Below are 16,583 nucleotides of genomic sequence, written 5' to 3'. Positions count from 1 at the left end.
TTACATCTTCCTCACATATATCTTTCTAATCTTTGTCGCAAGTATCTGAATGGACGGTGCTTTGGCATTACCTATTCCAATAAACAATAGCATTTAAAGCACTTTTTATTCATTTCTTTCTTTTTTAAAGAACTAATGTCTTTGCAAACTTACGTCAGGATCTTGGTGAATGATAAAGTAAGTCAAAATGTGTTAATATACCAGGAATGCTGCTTCTGGTTAGGCTTGGCAAGCTAGTTAATTACCTAAACAAATAATGTAAATCACCTGGTCAATTATTATTTGACTGTAGTAATAAATTATTCAATATTTCATAAAGCCAAGAATGCCCTTTTGTAGGTGATGTCTTAACTTTTTGAATGTGGCAGTGCCATCAGTTAGCAAGGCTTTGCACTCTGTCCTGCAGGAGTCTGGATACATGCACACACATGCTCTCTCCGTCTCTGTTTCAGAGCAAGCATCCCCTGCTCTACTCCTCTCCTGAGCTTTTTCAGCTTCCTTTCCTTTCCTGCATCATTAAGCCCATGTAGATCTGCAGGCACTACTTCGCTGAGGGAAGAATCAAAACCAGTACCACAGAAAAGCTACTGGGCATTTGCTGTGACTACAGGGATCTCCAAATGCAGACAGTAAAGTGCTAGGAGAGTTGGTCTGCCGCCTACTTAGCATAACTGCATTTTAAAAAATGGACTTTTGTCTTTTATCTTTGTTATATGTGTTACTTGGAGGGGAGACACCAGGATCACCCAGGTGGTTTTCCCAGGGTGAGGCTCACCCCTTGCACTCTGGGTGTGCTGACACCTGCGGTTTCCCCAGATGTGGGAAACTCGACTGCATAATTTGTGGAAGTGGAGAAATGCACTCGCGCTCTCCCCTGGAAGAAGAAAAAAAATCTTTCTCTCTTTCTCTCTCTCTTTTTTTGTAAATGTTCGGGCTGACCTTGAGTTTTTCAGGATAAAAGCCAAGGAAAAGAAGAACTGTTCAGTCTTGAATATAATTTACATTTAAACTTACCTAACATGCATAGTTATAAAAAATCATTACAATTTTTTAAAATGTATAACATTACAATAACATATAATGTTATTGTTTCACAAGAACAGTTAACTAACTTGGGGGGAAGGGGTTGGAATTAGCACGAGTCTCTAAACTCCTGAAGATTAAAACTCTCTTTACTGTTCTAATAAATTAATATTATTTGACTGAGTTTATTTTTAACTAATCAAATACCCAACTTTGATTATTTTTAAATAATCAAATAACCCTACTTCTACTCATATAATTCGCTCATCACCATGGTCTCTGAATTTTGTCCAGTAGTAGGTCTAGAAACTTGACTAGTTATCTGTGGTTATTTCTCTTTGGTCTCCACTGGAGCCATTGTGTACCGTGTTTTGTTTTTCTTCCCTCCCTCCATCTTTGATAGGTTTTTTCATTTGTTAGAGAATTCCAAATCAAAGATGAGTGCTATGAGCTTGAAGAACAAAGTCTTGAGGTTTATGTGCAAATGTGTTCCTCCGTCTCAGACAAGACACTCAGAAGGCTCTGCCTGTTAAATGGATAAACTTTTCCTTTACAGTGTTACATGCCATCATGCCTAAGGAGAAGAGAGCGAAGACTTGTCATGATCATCATTCTGGAGCTTTAGGTGATGTTCTAGGTATTCCAGGACTGAGCATTTGAGCACCTTTAGCAAAAGAATGGAGACCAAGACCTTGAACTTGACTTAGTATTCAGTAGAAATATTGTAGAGAGTGGAGGATACCTTTGAAATGTTTGCAACCCTCGATGTTGCTGAGAAAGGTGTGCTGCAGCATTGTATAGCACTTGTAGTTGTTTAAGGTAGGTTTTACTTATTTTAATGGCATTATGCTCAGGTATGTTGCATTGCTCTGGTCCAGCCAGTTTACTAGGAGAGGACGGTCTCCTCTCTCCTAGCCACTGAGAGATGGTAAAAAGTGTCCCACTGGGTGTGTACACGTGCTCATTAATGCCCAGTAGTTACTGTTAATACTTGGTTAATGAAGTACTAACTAAATGTGCAGTAACTACAGTTAGTGGACAGTAGTGCTGACTCATGGTTTTTTGTGATGTTTACTGCTCAGTAGCCTAATACTACTGTGCAGTAGTGTAGGGCACAGTTTTTTCCTGGCATGCTACTGTGCAGTGTTATTAGGCTACTGTGCATTAAGCATCTTGTGTAGACACACCTCAGGGATGCAGTTCTATAAGAGTTTATTATGGATGAGGAGTCCAGGAACACTTGTAAATTAGGGGCTGATTTGTCCAATTGCCATTGCGTGTGTCTACACGAGATGCTTTACTTCACAGTAGAGTGAATTGCTATGCAGTAAGCATCCACGTCTACACGTGCAGATGCTTACTGCGCAGTAATTGTCTCTAATCACGAGTAAATTTGCTACCTGCAAATGCAAGTAGCAAATTTACTCCTGAGTAATTATTGCACAGTAGCACATTTGCAGATGCCTGACTGGGAGCAAATGTGCTCCTGGTCAGCTGGGGAGCAGGGGGCAAAAGATTGCTCCCTGCCCCCGGGAGCTTCTTGAGGCTAGTATGGGCTCTGCCACTGAAGCTTGGGCAGGGACAATGTCCTCCTGCCCTGATAGCAGGGAGCTCCCAGCCCCCACTCCACAATCATGGGGTCCAGGCTGGGAGATCCTTACCTCCCAGCCTGAATCCCATGGTCACAGTGCCAGCACTGGGAGAATCTTCTCTCCCAGCACCAGCTCCATGACCTCTCCCAGCACCGGCCCCACAGCCACAGAGCTAGCATTGGGAGAGAAAAATCGCCCAGCTTGGATTACTTGACCGTGAGGCTTGGACTGGGAGATAAGGATCTCTCAACCCTGGCTCGCCAACTGTAGGGCTTGGGCTGGAAGGTAAGGATATCCCAGCCTGGGCCCTAAGATCACAGAGTGGGGGCTGGGAGCTCCCTGCTGCTGGGACAGAGGGACATTGTCCTCGCCAAGCTCTGGTGGTGGAGCCTGCCCCAGCAGCAGGCAGCTCCTGGGGGCAGGAAGCAATGTCCCAGCCCTCACCAGGAGATAGCTGTCTGGGCTAGCACTCTGGGCTAGCACTCAGGGGGAGCCTAGAGGTCCCCCTGGCTACTGCAGGGGCCCATTGCTGGGCCACAGGGAGCAGGAGCAGTCTGTTGCTAGAAGCAGCAAATCTGCTCCCACGTTCCTGCACACATAGATATGCTCCTGGAAGAGTTTACTCTCAAGTACTTTATTCAATAGTAAACTTCTCCCGGATTATTTGCATGTGCAGATGTGCCCAGTGTATTCCTGTTACCAGTGCAGACTTGTGGAGCAAAGATTGTGAGCAGCTAGGACACAAGTCTGTGAGTTGGTTTCAAATCCTGAGCCACTACACCCCTTCTGTGACACCATAGGCTAGACACTTAATGCCTCAATACCTTAATCCACCTTCTGTAGAATGGGCATATTTATTTCCTGGAATCTTTAGCTCTTTAAATGGACACATACATATCAGCAGCCCCTAATGTAAGCACCATAAGCATTTGAGTCCAGCAGGGGGGTATTGGGAGACTAAAGTAATTTAATGATTATGACTGTCTCTATTGGCACGCATTGAGGAGGCATGGTTTTGTGGTATCCCCAAAATTGACATTTAAATGGCAGGACTCAGGCCATTTAGATGAGCTAGAGGTGTGAAGTACTATTCAACATGATTAAAGATAGCCATAAGGGAGCCTATATTGTCTGTCATTGATGGATCTTTTTTCAGTTGCCATTAATTTTTCAGAGTTTGTGGAATTAAGGGGTCTGTTGCCCCTCACATTTCCACTTCAGTGTCTTTGTTTCTGATTTACACTGGTGTGTGTTACAGCATGCTCAGCCCACTGGAGCTTAATTTCTAGAAGGGGCACGGCCAGTGCAATTTCAAAGCCATTAAGGGATTTAGCAAGAGAAGAAAGGGAGTGAGCAAGAAAACTGCCTTCAAATACCAAAGAACACTAGGGCTGCAAATACTGAGGGCATTTCTATACCCGGGCGGGGGGGAGGGGGTGCCACTTTTGCACACATTTGGCCATGCGTTAATAAATACACCCAAGACAGAGCTATAAATGAGCAATGCATGCATGCTAGACAGGGGTACGTTACATTTTTTTTTCAGCCTGCAGCATGCACAGTCATGCTGCACTTCACTGCAGTGCCTCTAGCACGGTCAGAGGTGATGCCCCAAGTCTGAAATTTGCATGCTACGGACCTGCAATGCTGAGCTCCATTCTCATCACTCAATTTTAATATGATACACTCTGTGTACAGATAATTTTTCATGGCTTCCAGCAGGCTCCAAGTCCTGTGATTCAAGCAAGGTTTCTTCTGCTGTCAGTATAATCGCAGGATTATTCATACTCAAAATGCATGTCATGTCAAATTCTTCGGCCACTAAAATGTTATGCCTGGGGCATTACAAGCTTCATTTGTTTCAAATATAGCGATTCAGATTGTTGCACTGCAGTTAACAGAATTTCACTGCCTCGTACTGGAATTCCCTGTTACTGTAGCAGGTGATGGTGATAAGAACATACATTGCAGATTACGCTGATTTATTGGAAGTTACTGTGTGAGGAAGGAGGGCAGCATGCTTAAAAGAACACCTGTTAAGCAAATCAAGAGAGCTAAAGGGATATATTTTCTGGGCACCCAACCAAAAAAAGACTAATATTTATATAGATATATAATATAATGCCATTATTCCAAACACGCTTTAAGAAACCTAGATAAATTCCAGAAGGTGGTGTTCTCCACTTGGGGGATGTGGAAAGGGCAAAACTATAAATAAGAGAAAGATTGCTAAGCTAACATTAACTTTGGCATTCCTAGCTTGTATGGGTTGATCGCATTAATCTTTTTAAATAACTTTCATGTTTGTCACTCATGTTATTAATTTAGTTCACAGGAATGTATTAGGGTAAATACTCTCTCCTAAAGTAATGGGAAATAAAATGTATTATACCTACGGGCGAGACAAAACTGAATGACTTGAAAGGAGCATGATAGTTCAGTCTGTGTGTATAGAAATATTATATGGCACAACCGGTAGAATTACATTTGTATTATTGATTTTCATTATTTCATTAATTTGTATTACGGTAGCTCCTACATACCTCTGCCTGGAGTGAGACACCATTGTGCTCATCTCCATACAAATACACTGAGCTAAGTTGTGAAAGACGTCGTGTCAGGCAGTCAGTTTACTATTTAAAGCAGAAGTTGGCGGCATTTTCTGAGCGCCTTTTTGGGTTTACAAAGCTGTTTTTCTTCCTGGAAGAAATGGCACATAGACAACTCTCTCTGGCAGAAAGCTCAGTTCTGCCCCATCTCCGGAAGTGGCTGCCTTGTCACTGTCTCTGTTCAGGGCCTTGTACATGTTTGGTTGCTTCAGAAACAGTCTTCTTCCCCTTCTTGTCCCTGTCCACGACTTCCTCATCTAGTGAATGTCTAATCTGAATTACTCACTGGCCTAAAAAACATTGAGTCAGCATATCTATCTGACTCTGTTATAACTACATTGAGAGACCAAGGAACCTCAGAACTGCAACTGCCAGGCGATGGATTGTTCTTTAACTCATAGATTTAACCTCTTCTGGCGGTGCAATTATTTCCTAGACTTTTTTGCTCTTATACATATTGATTTTAATTCTGGACACTTTATATATCAGCAACATCCAGGGGAAGATTCAGGGAGGTGGGGGCAATGGTGCAGTTGCTCCCTCCCTGCTTTGATTTCTGGTTGACCCAAAGTTTAAAACAAACTGCCTGACAGTGGCAGCAGCTTTTCTATTCAGGCAGCTGTAAATGAGGTTTATTTTTATTTATTTATTTATTTATTTTTTGTGGCTCATTATAATCTATGTGATTCTTTCTAAACTCTTCATTCCACAGGTGTTAATGACTCTCTCGCCTTTATAATTGTCTTGACGTTCCATTTATCAAGCTATCCTTTCTTTTACAATTCTGCTGTCCGATAGCTGCTCCTTTTAATGTTGCTCCGATTTCGTAGTCATGCACACTTTTTTTAAAATCAAGCTAAAAGCATCAACTCAAATATGGAAATAACTTTCAGTGAAGTATTTTCTGCATGGTTATGATGCACGAGAAGTCTAGATTTTGTTTTATGAATATTAGAGATGTACGTTTAATTCTAAAGACTAGAATTAGTCTAGCCTACATTTAATTCTTTTGACAACGGGACTAAGGAAATAACATATTTTGATTATTTTTGTCTACTTTGCTGTGTTTTATATATAATATATGATACAGCAATTAATGCCCATTCCAAAAAAGTTATATTTGTTTTTGCCCTGACCTTAAACTGAACAATATAGCCCTAGCACCCTTAGCATGTTAGTAAAGATTCTAGTTTATTTTTGCCTGGGAATAACTGTGTTGTGTTATATGTGATGGTACACCACACCATCTGCACTCTTCTTTGCAAAATCCTAGTTCTGCCCATGGCAACACCTTTTGAAGAAGTCATAATGGTTTGCCATAATTATAGAGCAGATGATTACCCTTGCCTCTAAGATCTTGGAATCTAAAAAGTGTATATTAACGACCCAGTCATACTTGCTGGGGTTATATATTTGGTTTAATAAAATATATTACTACAAAAATCCTTGCCACTTGCATTTGCCTGGACCATCATGGCTACATCATCCCAACCCTACTAAATCAGGATGTGTGTGTGTGTATTTTAAAGAAAGCAATTGACTGTAATTGCTATCTTGTAATTTTTATGATGTGAGTATATCTTCAGCCCCATAGGGGTTTTTTCCTGTTAAATTATCAGCCTTTCAAATACAAAGGAATAAGAAACTCACAGATTACATGTCGACTACAGTATTACAACACTACTCCAAAAATCATTCTGTTAAAAAAAATACAGTGAATAAATGACACTGCATTTATACCATGCCTTTTACGCTGGGAAGATCACACATCACTTTATATCCTTTACTGATGAGACCGCACACTAAATATGGAGCACACTTCACCCAGTCCTAAAGTACAATTATCTGTAAGGTGGAACAATGTCCGCTGTACTGATCAGAATTTGCAGGTGAATGAGCCCTGGCATGTTTCATTTATTATGTGATCATGTGGCATAAATTGCAATATGCCACACATTCAGCCAGTTCATGGCACCATAAAATGACAAGTCAGCCACAAAGATGTTCCACCTTAAATTGAAAATGCGGCATGTATCTCATACACAGGGTTGCCCTGGTAGACTCTGACAACTGGCTGATTGAAAGGATCATGATAGCCATTAACCAGACTGATTAGCTACTTCTCTGCATTGTCCCAGAACAGCCCTGCATCTCAAACCAGACCCAGGACTATCCAAGTCTGATGCCAAAAATCAGCTGATTGTTGACATTGACCCTGGGCAGCCAAAGTTTTGTTTCTACTCTCACCCCATGTGGCGATGCACCTTTGCATGCTTGTCACTTTGAGGGTTTTAGCAGGCTGCAAGGCAGCCTGCAGGTGACTGCAGAGCCAATCAGGTGGTCACATGACAACCAAAAGGCCACCTGATTGGAGCAGGGCTGAGGAACTGCAGTATAAAAGCAGGCCCTGAGAAGCAGAGCTAGCAGTTGCTACAGGGATGCTGCTGGAGTAATTCTGCTCCCAGAAACATTTTGGAGGTCAAGTTAGGAACTATGGGGAAGGAGGAGGTTCCTAGGGACCCAGTGGGGTCCCAAGCCCCAAGGAAATGCCTATGGGTCTAGGAACAGCAAGGCTAGCCTAGGAGGAGGCTTAGATTTGTGGGCAAGCCCCTGATTAGAACTGGCAATGTCTGAGGTCAGGGGCTCAAACAAGCCCAGTTGAGTGAAGGGCTACCTCATGTAGGATCTCTGGTGAACCAGGCCAGTCCAGGAAAGCAGGACTTTATGATAGGGCCCAGTAGGGGACCCCTGCTGAGTAGGCAGGTCAGCTTCTGCTACACTGATGCCAGGGAATCCCAAATGGTCAAAGCAAGGGGGCCAAGGCAAAAGGGCTGAAGAGCAAGTAAGCCCACTGCGAGGGGCAGGTGAGGGCCGCGGGGGGCTATCTGGCATCCCAACTAGCCTGGAGACAGGGCCAGGGCTGGAAACAGGCTCAAGGTCCCTTCGATGTTGGGGGGGGACATCACTGCCAAAGGGAGGATAGGTTCAGCTGGTCAGCACACTGAAATGCCAGAGGCTGAAGCCCATCCTCCTGTGGGGAGGAACCCTATAAGGGGGGTCAGAGAGAGATGGGCCAGTGGAATAGTGCAGTTCATGAGATGGAGCCTGTGATAGAGTGCCCCTGAGTGAGAAGCTCAGTAGGAAGAAAGACCGGGACAGGTAGACCTCAAGTTGGTTCTGGGGAATGACTTAAAAATATATCCTGCTGGGGAGGATGGTGTGGTGGGGCTGCCGGTATTGGGGCAGTCCTCAGGAAATGCCACACCTGTGCCTCCCTAGTGAAAGGCAAGTGTGGGGTGCCAGAAAGCCCTCCACCCCTGCTGTGGAGACCAAAGGCTAGGGGAGCACACCCTGAGAGAAAAGCAACAGGCTTAAACAACAACAAGGAGGCCAGGAGGGCCTGAGGCCCAAAGCCTAAGAGTGACTCTTGGGCATCAGTACAGGGGCTAGGAGGGCCCAAGGTCAAAATGAGAGTGGGGCCTAGTGGGAGGCCCAAAGGAGGTGGGGTCTAGGGGCATCAACAGATGCCTGAGGTCTGAGTGGGCTGTAGGCCAAGAGTAGGGTCCAGGCACATCTAAAGACACCTGAGGCCCATGAGGCGTAAGACCCCGCAGCCCCAGTGAGGGGGCAGAATAATGGCGCCAGTGAGGGGCAGAGTGTGTGGGGCCAGAAGCCTAATGAGAGGCAAGGAGTCCAAAGGGCACGTGTGAATTGAGGATCCAGTGAGGGGGCATGTGGCCAAGGCTCATCTACAGACACCTGAGGCCACGTTTGGGCCAGAAGCCGAGTGCGGCCCAGTAGTGGGGTTGAGGGAGTAATAGTGGATAGTTTGGGCCAGTGGCCTAGTGTGGCCCAGCAATGGGGGGGAGTCAGTAGTGATTTGGATGTCATCTGCGAGGCATGGGACATGGTAATGGGGAGGTCGAAGCTGTGTATAATGCCCTTGGTATCAGGGCACTAAATGGGCAGCCTCCCACATTTTTCATTGGCTTGTTTGATACATCAGAACATGGCAGGCGAATCAGAATGGACTTCCCTAGATAGGTGGGTGGGCCAATACTGTGACTGGCCCCCTGCCACACCAGATTTCATTCAATAGGGTCCCAAAGTAGGACCTGGGGCTATCCTACGCCCAATTCTGATGCTCAGCTAAGTGTCAGGATTGGGCATGGGGCAGCCCCAGGGTCTAGGCTACAGCTGCCACCTACCCCCAGGCTCAGACTGGGGGCAGCCCTGGGTCCCAATTCAACCCAGGCAATCACATGTTTGGGATCTGAGGAATGTTATGCTTCACCCCAAACGCCACACATCCTACCATGCACATCTAGCATCTTTCCTAACGTCTGTCTGAAATCATTCTCCCTCCCACTGTCTATACTCTAGCTAGTCTGACCGAACTTCTACCATGCTGTGATGGGGAGGGGTACTGTACAACTTTCAGGACAGGAAATGAAGTAGAACAATGCACACAACTCTACAGTGGCCTCGATGACAGGTGAGAATAAAGGGCTCAGGCACCGAAGGGCTCGGGCACTTGTTACCTTAGCATGAGGTATCAAAGCTTTTGTTGTTATAACATTCATATCCTGCACTTAAAAGCTCCAAAATACTCTGTTCTCTGTTGCTCTCTTTTAGACATCCTTCTGGAAGGAACAGGCAAGAGGAGGGTTTGTAATGGTGTAGAGGTCTTTCATTTCTTCTTGCTTTATAATTATAAAGATTCTCCGCTAACAAACTCCAAGAGGTCTCTTTCCAGTTTGTGTCTTAAACCTCTGTTAATCACCTTTGTGTGAATATTCAAAGTAGTGCAAACAGGAATCCAATTTCTATAACATTGCTGAGTACAGACTTGTAATTAAAAAAAAAAGGTGAAGGAGATGAGCAAACCTTTATAGAGGCTTTTATAGCTTCAACCTGAATTGTTTTTTAACATGTAGCTATGAGGACCTCCTGTGTAATATTTGTAAATGGCAATATCAATGCTGTTGTTAAAAATGTCTTAAATGAAAAAAAAAGATTTGGGCAGGAAGTGCACTATATAGAAATAGCATTTCCACCAGTTGCTAACATTAATCAAATCGGGCGATCTATGGAATCAAGATCCCATCTCATGCAAATTCATGGCTGCTAGTACAACAGTTGTAATTTGCTGGTGATGCTGATTCACAGTGTGAGGTGGGTATGTACATAATACAGTCTTCCTCTTGCTTTTATACTGGCACTATGCTGATAGTCCCACTCCCTACTGCTTTATTTCAGCTCAGCATCAGCCCCAGGTTGCTCCTTGGGTGGGAGGAACCTAAGGTCTTCTTTTAAGAGAGCTAGTGTCTTTTTAATGGCATTCAGGAAAGCAAAAACTGTTTCCTCCAAGCAACAAATTATAGCAACATTAAGCAACAATTACTATAATGAAAATTATTGAAGCAGCAAGGTAGCAGACAAGCTGTGTACATCTGGCCTGTTCATCTGCTACTACGAAGAGCGCTTCGGAGAGAGAGAGCAGCCTGATCATGGTGTTTTTAGTAGTTTTTAACTTGAAGGAAAACAGTGAATGTTGTTCTATCTGACAGGGCTCAGTTTTGCCCTCTTGTAGGAGAAAGCCCATGAAGTGTAAAGACATCACACAGTATGATCCAGCATCTCCTGAGCTGTTACATGACATCTTCCTATTTTAAATCTTAGTGGCACTGGAATGGGAATATCTAGGCACTGCAAGATTGGATCTTAAATCATTAAGCAGTTGAGTCTGTGCTAGGAAGCTCCATGCTGCTATAGGTAGCATCTTATAAATGAGTTGGAAATTAAAGGAATCAACTATTTGTGCTAATTAAAAATCATATGAAAAACTGTAGTAATTAACATGAATGTCCTGCCAAATACCAGTTTAAATACTTATTGTGTTCTAAAAAGAGAAATTCCTTCTAAACCTTGAATCACATATATGTCTCTGGCTCCATCCTAAAAGTTTGTAGGGCTGAAATGCATTTTTAGTTACTACGTTTACCCCAGAGGTAAATTAGAGGTTGTGAACCAACGTGAATGTCTAGTTCCTATATCTGAAGTGATATTCTTAGGATATTTCTGAATGGAAAACAACATGAAATATGAATCACCTTTAGTGTACTTATGTTACTTGATCTGACTGACTGTAGCTGACATTTCTTGATCCTCAGTTAAGAAAAATCAGTTGGCAGTTTGATACACATGACCAGATTTTTATGGGTATTTTTTATTTGCATATATGTGCAAACACACATTCTTGGTTCTTTGGCAATGGACCTTGTAGCAGTTCTTTCCAAACAAACCAGCACATATAGTGTAAAAATTCTCTGAGTGACAGGCCTTAAAAGATTACAAACCAGGGAAACAATTTGAGCTGAACTTCTAAATGAGCAAAGCTTGCAGATTCTTTTAAGTTATTTTTGATGGCATGGGGTCTGACTGAGCAAAGCACTTAAGTGTGAGCTTGACTTTACATATGCATTTTAGTAAATCCCTTTTCAACAAAGTAAAAACTCATGTAGTTAAAGTTAATCATACCCTTAAGTATTTTGCTTAATTTTCTAATTTCATAGAGTTTAAGGGCAGTAGGAATGACTAGATCATCTGGTTTAAGCTCCTGCATATCACAGTACATGTCATTAAGTTAGGCCTATATTCAGCTCAATAATTTGCATAAACCTAAAGCACTGCAGTGCTCCAAAGACTAATATGTAGTGTGTTACAGGCAGGGAACAGGAGAGATCAAAGTGCTAGCAAAATGCTAAGCCTAAAACAGCTTACAGGTGCAAAGATTTCAGGGTCAGAAGGGACAACTTAAAAATCTCCTTTCAAATAAATAAAGACAAAACTATTTGCTTACAAAAACAAAACATAATATATATTCCAGTTAGATTATATATTATAACTTGAGAAATGTAGGCTGGATAAAACTACTATAAGGTGGATAGATAATTGACCCAGTAGCCACTACCAAAGGGTAATTATTACCTGGTCCATGGCAGAATGGCAGGACATTTTGAGTGGAGTCCCACAGGGGTCTGTCCTCAGCTCCATGCTGTTTAATGTGTTTATCAGTGATTGGATGCTGGCATAGGAAGCTTCTTGAGCAAGTTTGTTGACGACATGAAATGAGGAAGGATTGTGAACACAGCGGCGGATGCAAATGCAGTTCAGAAGGATCTCGACAGATTGGCAAGCTGAGCTAGAGCTAACAGGATGAAGTTCAGTGTGGACAATTGCAATTTGCTATACCTCGGGAACAATCATCAAAAACACAAATTAAAAATTGAGGCTGGCTGGATGGCAGTTCTATAGAAAAGGACTTTGGAGGCTTGGTAGACTCAATATGAGTCTGCAGTATGATTCAGCTGGACAGAAAGCAAATGTAGTTTTGGGCTGTATCAATAGAAGCATTGGGTGCAAGACACAGGAGGTGATAGCACCTCTCTACTTGATATTGGTTAGGCCTCATCTGGGGTATGGGGCTCCACATTTCAAAAAGGACATGGAGAAGTTAGAGAGGGTCTAGAGGCGGGCAACAAAAATGACCAAGGGCTTGGAAGGCAAGTCCTGCAAGGACAGACTGAAGGGGCTAGGCATGTTCAGCTTGCAGAAAAGGAGCTTAAGTGGGGACATGATAGCAATCTTCAAATACATGAAGGGCTGCCATAAAGAGGAGGGAAAACACCTTTTCTCTCTTGCTGCAGAGAGGAGGATGCAGACCAATGGTTTGAATTTTCACCAAATACGTTTAGATTGGCTATCTAGAAAAATGTCTTCACTGTGAGAATAGTGAGGCAGTAGAATAGACTGCCTAGGGAAGCTGTGGACTCTCCATCACTGGAGGTGTTCAAGAAGAGGTTGGATACCCACTGGTCATGGATGATCTAAGTGTAGCTATGCCTATGTACTACTATGGGTATTTCCCATGCTTCTGGGCTTTCCAGGTTCCCCCTCCCCTCTCCCCTCTCGTGCTTTCTGTTACGTGTGTCAGGGGGTGTTTTTAAGCCTTCTCAGAGGCATTGGTTGTTGGTTACAGCCAAAGATGGGGACTTTGAATGCGGTGTGCCAATGGTTCTGCTGGGACCAAATCTGGATGTTCCTGGCTAAAGAGCCTTGCCCCTCCGCTTAGGGTCAGATCAATGGCCATATTTGAGGTCAGGAAGGAATTTTCCCACATGGTCCAACTCTTATGGATAGTGGGGTTTTTGTCTTTCCTTGTAGCTGGGATCCTCTACCCAGGATCTCTTGAACATATATTGACAACATTTCATAGAAACAGGACATTGGCTCAGGGTTGATGGTAGTCTTAGATTATGGTTTGTAGGGGAAGGTATGGATAGGGATTATCCTGCCTCAGGCAGGGGGTTGCACTAAATGACCTCTGGCGGTGCCTTCCAAGCCTGCTTCTCTATGACTATATATTATTTGTTTTCATAACCAGACATTTTTGTCTTCATGTGAAAGGTGATTCTATTTTTTAATTTACTTTGATCATCCTCATTAATCCCTCTCTCTCCCCAGGCAAACAGGTTACAGAAATTGGATTAAAGCATACTTGTACAAAGATATCTAATACTGTTCTAGAGATTCCAGTCAATAACATGTGCATGTCTTCCTTTAGGGAGCTGTTTCAATGAACAAGGCTAGAAAATTGCCTCATATTTCAGGGCTGAATTTCTATACCTTCGGTTTCCAGTCACTGGATCTCGCTATATATTTGTCAATAAAACTGAAGGCTTCCTATTGTCAGATACTTCTTTTATTTAAATACAATGATCAAGTTGCCTCCTAGCTTCACAAGCCGTTACTGTCCAATTACTGGATCCCTTTTTTGGCTTTCATTTGTGCTTTTTCTGATACTCGAGGTGTGGGCATTTGAGCTGTGCACAGTATTTTAGCTCTAGTCCTCTCAATGCCATGTCCAGCATCACACCCCAATGTATCACTTCTATATTCCTTTTTTAGATCCAAGATTACATTAGCCATTTCCCCACAATGTTGCACTGACCACTCATACTTAAGCAATTATCTAGGATGAACCCCTAAATACTTCCCTAAGAGAATGCTTTCCAACACAAGGCTTCCCCTCCTGCAGCTATCACCAGAGGGGCAGGCAATTATTTCAGGCAGAGGGCTGCTTGCCGAGCTTTGACAAGCTGTCAAGGGCCGCATGGGTAGCCCTGCCCCTTGACAGGTGCCCTGCCCCCTGGTCACCATCTTGGGACTGGAAGTCCCACCCCCTAACCCCCACCCTTTATCACCAGAGGTCCCTCCCCTTGCACCCAGAAATACTTCTTTCAGCAAGGGGTTTTGCCATCTCAGAACCAGAAAAATACCAAATTTTATTTTAAAAAGCGAACATCTACAACATTCATTAATTTGATTAAAAAAAATATTTTCATCCTGATTTACATGCATTTGTGTAGTGTACACAGAGGTGTACACAGCTTAAAATGAAGTCTTACTCTTGTATACTGTGGGGGGTGCCGCCAGCAGGGGTGGGTATAGATTTGTGGGGGGCTGTGGGTATGTGGGTATATGGGGGAGAGTGGATAGGTTTTTGGGGGTGGGGGTGGGGTGAGGGACCATGTGGGTGTGTGTGGATATGTGGGGTGTTGGTGGGTATGGGGTTTGTAGGGGGCTCTATGGGGGGAGAGTAGCTCAGGTGTGTGGGGGTATGGGTATGTGGGTTTACATGTATGGCAGTGCAAGGGAGGTGTGCATGCCTGTGTATGGTGGGGTATGCTTGTGGGACTCGCCCTATGAACACACACACACACACACTCTCTCCCTCTTCCTCCCTCCTTCATTGCACAACACACACACTATGTGCCTTCCTCACCACACACACACACACACACACACACACACACACACACACACACTCTGCTTCCCTTGCTATACAAGCTCACTCACTCTCCTTCCCTCATTGCTCTCTGTATCTCTCTCTCTCCCTCCCTCATTGCATGGACACACACACAGACACAAACACAGACACACAAACTGTCTCTCCTTCCCTTATTGCATGGACAGACAGATGGACACACACACACACACACTGTGTGCCTGTCTCACTACACACACACGCACCCCCCCTTCCCTTTCCTGGTCCCAGCATATCGGCATGGCCCCCATGGTCAGCTTCCCCTGGGTCCTACTGCCCCTGGCTCCTACTATATTTGACAGGCAGTGAGGAGCAGATAAATATTAATCTTCTACACTTTTTAGGTGCCCCACAGGCTGGGTAGCATGTCCTGGCATGCCAGATCCAGCCCACGGGCCATATTTTGCCCACCCCTGCTATAACATACTGCTTTGTTCACAAATATGCTACTTTGCCTTTCAGTGTATTTAGATATACTTTGCTGGACTGACTGAAATCTCATAGTCTGTGTTACCAGGCCCCCTCTGTGCCTGACCCATAGAGGATGTGAGTTATTACAGTCCCCAGCTACATAGTCTTACCTTTTTAGGTCAGACTCCAACACCTCAGGCTTCTTACTTCTCCAATTTACAGTTCCATTCCTCATTTATTGACCTTGATCATCACACACCATTTAACCAAATATTTTGGATCACTGCGTAATAGCAATAATATCCTCCTGACTTAGTTCCATGCCAGTCTTTGTGTGCTCGGCAAACTTCATGAGGCTTTAGTTCAGTGTTGAGATCATTGATATTATCCAGACCTTTCACTAAGGGCTAAGATAGCATTTGCTACCATAAGGTAAGTATTAAGAAGCAACTGCTGTACTATAAATTCCCATACCCCTTTACCTCACTGTAATTGGTTGGTGTGCACATAGGTTTTTTTCTCGCTACGTGTATAAACAATGTTTAATTTATATTGTAAGTACTGCAGACTTATAGAAGTGTTCAGACCAGTGAATTGGTTTGTTTGGGGCTTTTTAAATGTTATTTTAAAGTCAGAAGTTTGTAAAGCTCTTACTGTACAGTTATTGAACATCTAAGAGCTCCAAATACTTGGTGGTTGTAGGCACATGGAAAACAGACTTAAAGGAATTTGCTACGGCATAGTGCATATAGCATCCCTCCCTGCAGAGGCTAACTTTCAAACTGCAGACTACTCATTTTGACTGATTCCTGTAATGTTCTTGCTAAAGCTCATGCTAAAGCTCAAGAAATGGGCCTTGAATCTCTCCAGCTGGAGGACGCAAGAAAAAAAATGGTTTATGTTTTGAAGAAAAAAGTTATTTACTATCAAGTTTATGAGCTGTAAGCCAGAAGTCTTTTGAATTACACCACCAATACTGGGCCATTTGCATGAGGCTTTTTGTGACTTCTGAGAATTTGTGCTGGTCCAGGGTGACCTTGTTTATTCAAACCCATATTT

General features: G+C 43.5%; 1 non-coding gene across 1 annotated transcript; it reads left to right on the top strand.

Moving 5' to 3' along the window:
- The first annotated feature begins 718 nt into the window (after window positions 1-718).
- LOC112550081 lies at window positions 719-876 on the top strand. Its single transcript, XR_003093748.1, has one exon. It is a non-coding gene; the product is annotated as a U1 spliceosomal RNA (small nuclear RNA).
- The last annotated feature ends 15,707 nt before the right edge of the window (window positions 877-16,583 follow it).

The sequence above is a fragment of the Alligator sinensis genome, unplaced genomic scaffold (assembly GCF_000455745.1).
Source record: "Alligator sinensis unplaced genomic scaffold, ASM45574v1 scaffold1089_1, whole genome shotgun sequence".
In the NCBI taxonomy this organism is placed as follows: domain Eukaryota; kingdom Metazoa; phylum Chordata; order Crocodylia; family Alligatoridae; genus Alligator; species Alligator sinensis.
This window is presented reverse-complemented; position numbering and strand designations above follow the sequence as displayed.